Below are 12487 nucleotides of genomic sequence, written 5' to 3'. Positions count from 1 at the left end.
CCCAGAGAAATGAAGTGACTTGCCCAACTCACAGAGCAGACGAGTGGTGGAGTCAGGATTAGAACCCATGTCTTTTTGACTCCCAGGCCCCTACTCTATCCACTAGGCCACATTGCTTCTCTGGGTAACCAGTTCTTGTCACCAGGAGTCAGCAGGCCACTCGACCCTTGGATGGTACGTCGGGAGATTTTATGCAAGCTTATTTCTCCAAAAACCAACTCTGTGGGGTGCGAATGGAGGAGAGATCCCAGTCTTTAATGGAAACAGCATTTCAGACCGTCTGCTCACTCACATAGTCTGAGGGTTTGGTTAGAGCAATTGGCTGGGATTCAGGGAGCCTGGGTTCAAGTCCCGATTCACCACAATCTCTTTTTCCTAGTGGATAGAGCCACAGGCCTGGGAATCTGAAGAACCCGGTTTGTCTGCTGTGAGACCCGAGGCAAGTCACTCTCTTTCTTGGGGCCTCAGTTCCCTCTTCTGTAAAATGGGGATAAAGTCACTGAGCCCTCTCTGGGACAGGGACTGTGTCCAACCCAATTTGCTTGTATCCACCCCAGCGCTTTAGTACAGTGCCTGGCACATAATGAGGGCTTAAATACCTCGATTACTATTATTATTCCCCAGTCGTAAATGGGGACAATATTATGGCCTTCTCAGAGGTCACTCTTTTGGAAAAAGTGGAATACATTCAAGGTATTAATAGAATTCCTTCTAGAAAGCAAACGGGCGACTAAAATTGTCAGTTACCCCGGGGCCCCGTTCCTCCCAGAACGTAGCCAGTTGTAAGGGGTGAAAGCCGAGATCGCTGTTCGGCTGGTTTTAATAGGGTTTTGTCAGGGCTGTGCTTTTCTGCTCATTGCTCGCTCCTTCCCAGACACCGCATTGTCGGGGAGGCCGTTAACTGTCAGGAAAAGGGACTGAGCAAATCAAATACATGGGCAGGAGAGGAGAGAGGAAGAGGACAGTTTGTATTGTGCTGTATTTATCAGGCCATTAAACCCGAGGACGGAGTCGGGATTACTTAAATTTGGGCAGCCGTTCTCCCTCTTAGAAATTTCCATAGGGTTGCGACCTGAGTCCCTGGAATCTAGAAAGCTGTTTCCACTGATGGCTTCTATCAGCTGCCTTCAGAAAAGGGGTTGATTCCCTTCCGTGTGAGAGTTGACACCCAGGATAAGGTTCTAATCCCGCCTCCGCCACTTGTCAGCCGTGTGACTCTGGGTAAGTCACTTCACTTCTCTGGGCCTCAGTTACCTCATCTGGAAAATGGGGATTAAGACTGTGAGCCCCACGTGGGACAACCTGATGACCTTGTATCTACCCAATGCTTAGGACAGTGCTCGGCACATAGTAAGCGCTTAGCAAGTGCCATTATGATAAGGAACCCCATGGAAAGTGGGAAGTAATCAGCTTGCCCTTTGAAGCAGCATGGCGTAGTGGATAGATCCTGGGCATCAGATCATGGGTTCTAATTCCAGCTCCATCACTCGTCTGCGGTGTGTCCTTGGGTAAGTCACTTCACTTCTCTGAGCCTCAGTTCCCTCATCTGTAAAATGGGGATTGAGACTATGAGCCCCGTGCGGGGCAGGGATTGGGTCCACCCCAATTCGCTTGTTTGCACCCCAGTGCTTAGAACAGTGCCTGGCACATAGTAAGGGCCAACAAATATATTTTACCCACATTGCAACAGAGAGGCTCACCCTGAAGATTTGTCGGTGCGAGGGTTTTTCAGAGACTTGGAAATCATTTTGGTCACTGCCCACCCAGCTTTCTCTTCTCTAGGTGTGATAACCCTAGTTCGATTAGACTGTCTATCAGGCAATTAGTGCTATTAATCGAGGGCTTCCTGCATGCGGAGTTTACAGCCTGTGGGGGAAGAGAGACATTAAAATGAACTGCAGATGATTCCTCCTAAAGGTCTTGACTGGAAAATTAGCCTGGATCAATACGGCTGAGCTGGGAGAGGCCCTGTTGTTTTCTGCTCTGCCTCATTCCCAGGATCCCCGAGCACGGTTTTAAGGGCTTAGTCCTAGTCCCAATCCAGGCTAGAAGTCACGGTCTAAATAGGAGGGAGACCACAGGCAAGTCACTTAACTTCTCTGTGCCTCAGTTTCCCAAGCTGAAAAATGGGGATTCAGTACCTCTTCTCCCTCCTATTTAGACTGTGAGCCCCATGTGGGACAGGGACTGTGGCCAACCTGAAAAACTTGTATTATGCAGTGCTTGACTAGTAGTAGTTGCTTAACAAGTACTATTATTGATTGTGAACAGTGTGTGTATGTGTGTTTTCTGTGTGTGTGCACACCTAAAGAAGGGAGCCACAATCCCAATCCGAAAGTGCCCCTATAAAGACTTTCCCTGGCTGTTGTTTTTTGTTGTTTGCAACTCCTGGCGAGTGATCACTTTCTGTGTTCTTGTCTCACAATCCCGACAGAGCTTCCGTTTGATTGTAGCGCATTACGCGGGCCTGTCTGTGGCAACTGGCTACTGGATTTCCGCTGAGATGCGGCGTTGCCTGAGTTCTCTGGACTGTAAGCTCGTTGTGGGCAGGGAAAGAGTCTGTTTATCACTGTACTGTACTCTCTCAAGTAGTCTACACACCGTAAGTGCTCAATAAATCCAATCGACTGACTGACTAAGGCTATTTTACTCTATCCTCCAAACATTTCCTCTGTTTTTGTTTCCGTTTTCCAGTTTCTGCTCTCCAGACTACAGCTTTTTGGGTAACCCACTATTGTCCGTTTGAAGCCCGGATAGAAGGGGAGAAGCAGTCATGGGGAGTAGCAGGTCTCAGGCACCCACCAATCGGGTCCGGGAAGATTTCCTCATCCACCCAGACCGATCAAAACCCGTCCCTGGCCGTGGGGTTGCGGGGGGACCGTGTCCTGCTGCAAACTGAGAAGAGCAGGACTCACTACAAGTCACCTCTGTAGCCCCTGGGAGAGAGGTATGTCCCTGTCTACCCCTGGAGGGCCTGGCCAGAGAGGGAGGAGGGCGCTTCCCTCAGCGTGGCTCAGTGGATGGAGTCCAGGTCTGGGAGTCAGAAGGACCTGGGTTCCAATCCCAACTCCACCAAATGCCTGCTGTGTGACCTTGGGTAAGTCACTTCTCTGGGCCTCAGTGACCTCATCTGTCAAAATGAGGATTCACATCATGAGCCCCATGTGGGATAGGGACTTTGTCCAACCTGATTTGCTTGTATCTGCCCCAGTGAATGGAACAGAGCCTTATTAGATGTGATGATGTGTGATAACGGTGTGGCAATTTCACAAGAGGACTTCATTAAATCAAGTACCTGGATCTTTGGGGAAGGAAGGGAGGTTAATCTGATCTGGGGGGTGGGGGGTGAGGGGGAAAAGAGGCATTTAAAGACTATTAACTTCACAGTGAAATGATCCTTGTAAATACAGGGCCCTTAGTGTTGTTGCCGGACCAGGATCCTGGATTGGGTAGCCACTGGGCCGGCTCAGTCACGGCATGGCTTGGGTTCTTTGGTCTTATTTTCAGCACGTTCTGGGCCTGGACTGTGCTTTCCGGCCTGGGATCTTTCCACTAAGCTACATTCCTTCTCGGCATTTGCTGTTAAACACGTAATTGAGATGACCCTGATGATAATACTGCAGTTCAAGATTCTGGATTCACGTCTATGGCCGTTCATATTTAAGGTGGGGCAATCCTAGGGCTTTGGAGACTTTCACTTGGGTGGGACGCTTCATGCCCCATTAGCACTACACTCTGTCTATATCCCCCGAAGGACATGTTGGCCTTTCTTGCTATTATATCTCTTATATATAATGGTCTTTATTGAGCATTTACTAAGTGCTTGGGGGCAAACAGTACAGTAAAATTGGTAGACGCAATCCCTCCTCTCAAGGAGCTGACAAAGGGGAATACAGGCATTAAAATAAACCATTCATTCAGTTGTATTTATCGAGTGCTTACTGTGTGCAGAGCACTGTATTAAGTGCTTAGGAGAATACAGTATAATAACAAGCAGACTCCCTTAGTGTCGGAGTGGGAGACAGGCATATAAATAAATTACAGATATGTACAAATTACAGGTAGGGACATGAGACATAAGGTATGTACACAGATGCTGTGGGGTTGGGATGAAAATATCAAGTGCACAGGCCTGTAAATCAGAAGGACCTGGATTCTAATCCCGGCTCCGCCGCTTGGCTGCTGTGTGACCTTGGGCAAATCACTTCACTTTCTCTGCATCAGTTCCCTCATCTGTAAAATGGGGATTGAGACTGTGAGCCCCACGTGGGACATGGATCGTGCCCAACCTGATTAATTTATATCTACCCCAGAGTTTAGAAGTGCCTGGTACATAGTAAATGCTTAACAAATGCCATTTTTAAAAAAGAAAAAAAAAAGGAGCTTAAGAGGTACAGTTGCAAGTGCAGAGGGGAGACAGGAGGCAGGGCAAGTAAGGAAAATGAGGGCTTAGAGAAAGCCTTTCGGTGGAGGTATGATTTTTAGGAGCACTAGATGTGATTTAGGAGGGATAGATATCGTTATTATCTTTATCTATTATTCTCTGAATAATGGTGCTTTCTTGATAAGCTAAATGCAGTTTTCCAGGTAAGCTTTGAACACTCGGGAGCTTTCAGCAGAACAAATGAAAAGGCGGAAAAGGTCATTTCTTTCCTTTTTATAGCTCAGTGTAAAAAAGTGCAGGTTGCTGAGTACCACACTATAAAAGGTAAGATAATGTTCTTATTGTGCTTTAGTTACAAAATGTACAGAGTCATACTTTCAAATCCCATTTCATCATCCTCATTTACCTTTAGATACCTAACATGTCTGGGGTCCAGGGGCCATAACTGCCTACCCTTATTCACTGACCTGATTATTGCTCTTCCACTCTGGACAGCGAGAAATCAGACATTCTTCCTAGTCCACCTTAATCCCCACAGCAGTTCTAGGGCACAGATCTCCTGAGTGCTTTAAATTCTCACCTATAGATTTTTTTTTTTTTCCTTCGGGTTTGTAATACAGGTAAATGTTAGCGAGCTTGAAGCTGGTTGAGTGTGAAACAGAGGTCCTGCATATTAATAGCCAACACCCAGACCCCATGACAATCTAAAAGAAACTAGAAGGTTAGATTTGCATTGCTACGTCAGTAGATTTTCTCCTCTTCCCCCAAATACTGTGGTCTAGTGGATAGAGCACGGGCCTGGGAGTCAGAAGGACCTGGGTTCTAATCCCGGCTCTGCCACGTATCTGCTGTGTGACCAGTCACTTAACTGCTCTGCCTCAGTTACCTCATCTGTAAAATGGGGATTGTCTGTGAGCCCTGTGAGAGACAGGGACTGTGTCCAGCCTGTCTTGTTCTTACCGCAGAGCTTAGTTCAGTACCTGGCACATAGTAAGAGCTTAACACATAGAATAACAAAGGTGAAATTAGTCTTCATATCAAAAACTTCCAGTAGCCAGGAAAGAGCAGGGTCTTGGGAGTCAGAGGACCTGGGTTCTAATCCCAGCTCTGCCACTTGTCAGCTGTGTGACTTTGGGCAAGTCATTTAACTTCTCTATGCTTCCGGTACCTCATCTGTAAAATGGGGATTAAGACTGTGAGCCCCACGTGGGACAACCTGATAACCTTGCACCCCTAGCGCATAGAACAATGCTTGGCACATAGGAAGCGCTTAACAAAACCATTATTATTATTGTTATTATTAGAGGATGATAATAACAATAATAATAGTAATAATCAAGGTATTTTAGTGCTTATTATGTGGCAGGCACTGAACCTAGGTGCTAGGGTAGATACAAACTAATCAGATTGGACACAGTCCTTGTCCCACGTGGAGTTCACAGTCTTAATCCCCATTTTACAGATGAAGTAACTGAGGCTCAGAGGATGCAAAGTGACTTGCCCAAGATCACATAGCAGATAAGCGGTGGAGCTGAGGTTAGAACTCAGGTTCCTCTGACCCCCAGGCCCATGCTCTATCCACTAGACCACCCTGCTTCTCCAAACCTGACTATAAACTTGTGAAAAAGTTTATAAAAGTTTATAAGAAGCTATGCCAGTAAGTGAATTCATCTTCACAACGGAATTCACAGTAAGATAAGACTGAAATTAGTGTGGAATTGCCATAGGGAACAAAACGAGCTGTAAACCCCACAAGAAAATGATTATTTAAATAGGAAGAGTTCATCTCTATGAGGATGGCTCTCAAAACAGAATCCCAATTTTTTACAGCTGATTCCCAAACGAGAGCCCTAGGTCTGTCACTTTTCAAAAAATGAGATTTTATGATTGAATGTGTTTGGATAGAAGGAGATCAGTTGCATCAATGGAATTAGAAACCACATCCATTTGATAGGCAGTCATTGTACAAACCCTGTCCACTCTCTAACATCTCTAATTAAATGACATTCCAGCCACTCTAGAAATGACCTGCAGAGGATAAATTAGTTCTTGTTAAGTGCTCTGGAGATGAAAAGCACTATATGAGTAATAAGCAAAATTCTTTTTTTCCTTGGGATGAAAACCACATCTTTTGTGTGTTTTCCCTCTGCACAATGAGTCACCTAAGTTGACATCACAGTATCTCATTGAGAAGGAAAAAAAAAAGTAATGCACATTAGTGGCAGGCTTTTAATTGTTGAACAAGGCAAAAATCAAAAGTACCGGGCCCCCTCATATCTGTACAAGGTATACAGTATGTACATTTTCCAGGTAAGATCGACTGGCATATTTCTTTGTGGAATTACACGACAAGAAATCACATTTAAATCACACAAGTTGTTGGTTTTTTTTTTTAAAAAAAAAAGTTCACAAAGCCCAAATAATCTTTGTAACAGCAAAGACAGAAACATAGCTTTCTCCACAAATGCCCTGGTGAGCTGGTCTGTTTTAATGCGGATGGAGAGACCAACTTCTAATCCTCTGAAACAAACCAGAACCATAGAAGAAAAGCACATCGGCTGCATGGTACACTACAAGTAGATGGCCCGAAAATGTGACAGGTGTTTGCTGTTGCCATTTTTATATTTACAAATCATTTATTGAGCGCTTACTGTGTGCAGAGCACTGTACTAAGCACTTGGAAAGTACAATTCATTGACCACTGTTTATTTGTGTTGATGCCTGTCTCCCCGCCTCTGGACTGTGACCTCGCTGTGGGCAGGGATTGTCACTCTTTATTGTTGTATTGCACTTTCCCAAGCACTCAGTACAGTGCTCTGCACCCAGTAAGTGCTTAATAAATACAATTGAATGAATTAATTTTAAAGGACCTCTTTGGACCTGCCTGTTTTTTGACCCTTGGAATGTGCCATGTCTCCTTGGTTACCCCTCCTCTAGACGATAAGCCCATTACTGGCAGGGAATGTGTCCGCTAATTTGGTCGTATTGTACTCTCCCAAGTGCTTAGTATAGCGCTCTGCACATAGTAAACAATAAAAACTATTGATCGATTGCAGATCAATAGTTTTGGAGAAGCAGCGTGGCTCAGTGGAAAGAGCTCGGGCTTTGGAGTCAGGGCTCATGAGTTCGAATCCCAGCTCTGCCACTTGTCGGCTCTGTGACTGTGGGCAAGTCACTTAACTTCTCCGTGCCTCAGTTCCCTCATCTGTAAAATGGGGATTAAGACTGTGAGCCCCACGTGGGACAACCTGATTCCCCTATGTCTACCCCAGCGCTTAGAACAGTGCTCGGCACATAGTAAGCACTTAACAAATACAAACATTAACATTAGATTGCTGGCTCACACTGTCCAAGAGCACCGACTTTCTGCACGTAAGTAACTGTCTATTTTACTCTTAAAACTTGGAAGGAGATGGTTCACTAGCAGTGCACAGTCTTTTTTTTTCTTTTCTGTGTTTTTTTCCCTCAACTTCTTTGTCACAGCCATAATTAGTCATGCAAGATTCCTCGGGGTTGACTAATTACTGATGTTGTGTCAAATATTGGGAGGATTGAGTGGCCCACCATGCCAGGAAGGCTATTAGCAGAGTGTTGAGAGACTTCTCCTCTCCTCGAAATATCTATGTGTTTTCTCTGCTGTGACCTCTCCCCACTAAATTAGGGGTGAAATCACTTTTCAACAAGGCACACTCTGGAGAAGCAGGCAGAGGTAGGGGAAACTGATATGGGCGGATAAAGCATGGATCATCCCAAAACGACTGGGATCAAAGCTGGTCCTTAGGGAGCAGGCCGTGAAAGCAGTTTAGGCTTCCTGCATGATCCTTTCTGAATTCTATCCAAGAGGCAATGTTGTCCCGGTCACGTTGACATGCACGGAAATAGTTTGAACTGCAGAGGGATGCCCTTGATTTGTGGAAATGATTTGAACAGTCCCGGATTGCTAAAAAGGAGTGAACGCTCCTTTCTTCCATCCACCGAGGAGTTAGAAAAAGAGAAAATGAGAGCGAGATTATGGCCAGGCTAATTTGGTTTATGACAAATACTTAGCATCATTCTCACTCAGAATCGTCAGGAGAAGAAACTGAGATATTTTATTTAGAGTCTTTATAGCGGTTCTTCACAAAAGTGAGAAACAAGCGTTATAAGGGTAGAAGTAATTTAGAGAAAAAAAATATACCCTTATAATGTATTTTACTTTAGTGTGCACAGCAGGGGTTATAATGGGGAGAGCCTTAACCAGTAAACCAGTGGTATTTATTGAGCGTCTAATATGTGTGTGGAACACTGCCCTAAGCATTTGGGAGAGGACAGTATGAAAGCATGGGGAGCGCAAGGAGGCAAACACCCACCGTTCTCTGTCCTAAATAAATCCCCTCTTGATTGGGCCGTCCCAGGATCTCTGGATTTTGTGAGATTGTTCAAAATCTTCTGCTGTGGCTCACCCTTTAGAGGAAAACAGTTGTCTCTGGGTTTGTCCCATGTGGAAGATAGATTAGAAGGGGCTTACGTCCCTGGTGCAGAAAAGCTATTAACACTAATAATGTGTAATTGCATATGAGAAAAAAAAGACTACCTAACTCCTGTTTCTAACATTTACTCTCCTCGATCTTCACCCTAATGGCGACCCATCTATTATCCCTAGCTTTTCCCTTTCCCTCCCCACCCTTCCCAATGGGAAAAATCACTCTTCCAAACCTTCCCTTTCACATGCTGATATTTAGGACCTGCCTGCTGAAATTTGGATTTGCTCATTTCAAGAGAATCGGAGACAGATCCAGAGACAGAGGTGAGTAAGCATTTTCCTTTGTGGGTATTGATATATCAGTCAATCAATCAATGAATGACATCTACTGAGCGCTTACTATGTGTAAAGCACTGTACTAAACGCTTGGGACAGGACAGTGCAACAGAATTAGCAGCATGTTCTCTGCCGGTAATGTGCTTACATATACATATATACATACTCTGTGAATGAACTTTACCAAGCCTACCCGGATTATCTGGGATCCCAAACATCAGAGTGGGAGATAGTAACAAATCTGTTGGTGCCCTTTTTGCATGCCCTTTCGCTTATTTGTGTTTCTGCATCTGACTTCATCCAAACACTCCCACAGAAAACCAGAGAGAAAGGGGAAAACTGCAGCTCCAGAATCGGGATTGGTGAGTTCAGACTTCATCATATGCCAAACTCTCACTTTGCCGCTTTTTGTTCAAAACACTAATTGAAGTTCTCAGCCACACCCCCCCAAAAAAATCGCTAACTTTTCCCTGTCAGTAGCTTCTTTTAATTTTTCATCTGCTCGCCCTCTTGTATTGAGCTTGAACACTGGCCTTCAGCTAATAGTCTTCGGGATCAGGCTGATGTCATTCTGTGTGTGAGTGGGTAAAACTCTCTCGTGGTCGTGCACTGTGCTACTTGCTTGCCCCTTGTTAGTAGTCTTTATTGAATGCTGACTGTGTGCAGAGCACTGTACTAAATGCTCGGGAGAATACAATACAATAGACATTCCCTGCCCACACATGCTTCAATCTGGAGATGGAGGCAGACATGAACATAAATTATAGATGTAAGGGGAGATGAATAAAGGGAGCAAGTCAGGGTGACGAAAAAGGGAGTGGGAGAAGAAGAAAGGAGGTTTAGTCAGGGAAGGCCTCTTGGAGGAACTGTGCCTTCAGAAGGCTTGGAACGGGTAATTGTCTGTTGGGTAGCACCCGCTCCCAAAGAGGACACGAGTGGCCCTAGCCCATTGTCAATTCCTAGTTGCCAAGTCTCAGTTCCAAAGTCTTTATAGCCAGTCTGTTGGGAAATTCCATCATCTTTGCCCTCAGGTTGGACAATCTCAATGAAGCACTTTAGGCGATACTTGAAATATGTAAGATATAGACAGAGGAAGGTCCTTTTAAGAAAAGGTATAGCAGATTTCAGGGCTAGGTCCGTTGTACTCTCCCAAGCGCTTAGTACAGTGCTCTGCACATAGTAAATGCTCAAAAAACACGATTGAAAGATGATTGTTTATATTAATGTCGATCTCCCCTTCTAGACTGCGAACTCGTCGTGGGCAGAGAATGTGTCTTTTTTATTGTATGGCACCAAACACTTAGTTCAGTGCTCTGCACACAGTAAGCACTCAAATACGATCGACTGATTACCCACTTTTTTGGGTAATGTAAAGTGATTTTAGGACCCCGGCTACTATCCAGGGTTCTGATATCAGAGATGTTGACGGTCTGCGTATCTATCTACAGGATAATCCCCAGTTCACACTCTAACAGGGTTATTGCAGAATAGATCTTAACAGAAAACACAGGGACAAGGCTTCAACACTCAACAATACGAGCACAAAAGACAGAGACAAACAGGAAAAGATTTTCTAAGTTTAAGGCTTGTGATACCAGGTATTTAAAGAGAAACCGAGGGGCCTGGAGGATTTCAGCCTGCCTTGGATTCGACTAGCAAGGGGGAAATGGGGAGGAGTTTACAGAGTTCAGCTTGGCCTAGTACCCTGTCACTCAAATGAGTATTAATAGTATGAGCGTTGGGCAGACATTTTTAATCCTAGCTCCGCCACTTGTCTGCTGTGTGACCTTAGGCAAGTCACCTCACTTCACTGAGCCTCAGTTACCTCATCTGTAAAATGGGGAATGAAACTGGGAGCCCCACATCGGACAGGGACGGTGTCCAACCTGAGTTGCTTGAATCCACCCCAGCGCTTAGTATCGTGCCTGGCACATAGTAAGCCGCTAAACAAATGCCATTATTATTATTATTACGTTGTTAATCATTCCTTTACTGGCATCTGGCATCAGATAGGTAACTGGCCATAAAGAAGAAATCATCCTTTTTCACAGCATAAAATGGAGGAGCCAGTGCAAGCTGGGGTTTTTTGTTTGTGTTTTGGGGGGTGTTCTTTTCATCTAGCAGAGCAGACACCGCCCCCAGGGAGAGACATATTATGTACAGGCTCAACTATCTGCTTCTGACACCCCCGCCATGGTCTAAATTCTCACAGTTCCTGTGTCCCCGCCTACCTTCATAACAATGTAGTCACGCACCTCAAGAGGCTGATTTTTGTTTTGTTTTTTCCTCCCAAACTGAAAGACTCGCACAGGCTCGACTCCACATTTGTCATCAGCAGTGGGATTGCTTTCATCTGCTCTTGGAAACAAACTGAGCCTAAGACAAAACCGTTTACATTCCCTATCAGCAAAGACGCCCCGCTTCTCTGAAGCTGAACGGTAAGAAAGTTTCTGCTGGATGTATTTGTAGGGCCCCATAATTTCCTCCATAAATCAGGGGTCCCTGAGGAGCCAGCGGAGAAGGGGTTTGGAAAGAAGTGAAGGGGGAGATTGAGTCCTCAAGAGTGCTCTCCCCTGGCATTGGCCAAAGTTATCTTCTGTTCCGAAAGCTTCTTGCTCCTAGAATCGGTTAATCGAGGCTGCTGCTTGGAGCTTTTCTTCTACAGGAGAGTCGCAGCAGTGTGGCCACTGGCCTGATTTTTCCAAATTAGGAGCAGGGCAAAAGCTAATAAGCATAAAACACAAGCAAATAACCCAACGTTTCCCCACTCCCCAAACGGAAGATATCAGAGGCCATTACTTTCCCTTTCAGGTAGGAGGAGGAGAAGACGCACATAGTTTTTCTCATCTCCCACTCCCTTCTGCATCGCCCTGACTTAATCCCTTTACTCTTTCCCCTTCTCCCAGTCCCATAGCAATTTATTTGTATATCTGTAATCTGCCCGCCCCCATCCCCCAACTGCGACCCCGTTGTGGACAGGGTCACTCTTTATTGTGGTCTTGTACTTTCCCAAGTGCTTAGTACAGTACTCTGCACACGGTATGTGCTTAATAAATACGATTGAATGAATGAATGTAGAATATTCACCGTAACAGGGCAAAAGCAGCGTAGTTTAGCTTGGGAGTCAGAAGTCGTGGGTCCTAATCCCGACTCTGCCACTTGTCAGCTGTGTGACTTTGGGGAAGTCACTTAACTTCTCTGTGCCTGTTACCTCCTCTGTAAAATGAGAATTAGGATGGTGAGCCCCACGTGAGATCACCTGATTACCTTGTATCTCCCCCAGCGCTTAGAACAGTGCTTGGCAC

The 12487-nt window shown here is 45.3% G+C and overlaps 1 long non-coding RNA gene across 1 annotated transcript; it reads left to right on the top strand.

The window, feature by feature from the left end:
• Positions 1-7647: 7647 nt before the first annotated feature.
• On the top strand, positions 7648-12007 carry LOC120638998. The gene is made up of 3 exons (XR_005661079.1): positions 7648-9170; positions 9499-9544; positions 11484-12007. It is a non-coding gene; the product is annotated as an uncharacterized LOC120638998 (long non-coding RNA).
• Positions 12008-12487: the final 480 nt, after the last annotated feature.

This window comes from Ornithorhynchus anatinus, chromosome 19 (genome assembly GCF_004115215.2).
Source record: "Ornithorhynchus anatinus isolate Pmale09 chromosome 19, mOrnAna1.pri.v4, whole genome shotgun sequence".
NCBI classification, from domain to species: domain Eukaryota; kingdom Metazoa; phylum Chordata; class Mammalia; order Monotremata; family Ornithorhynchidae; genus Ornithorhynchus; species Ornithorhynchus anatinus.
Note: the sequence above shows the minus strand (reverse complement) of the source record. Positions and strands in the feature narration are given on the sequence as shown.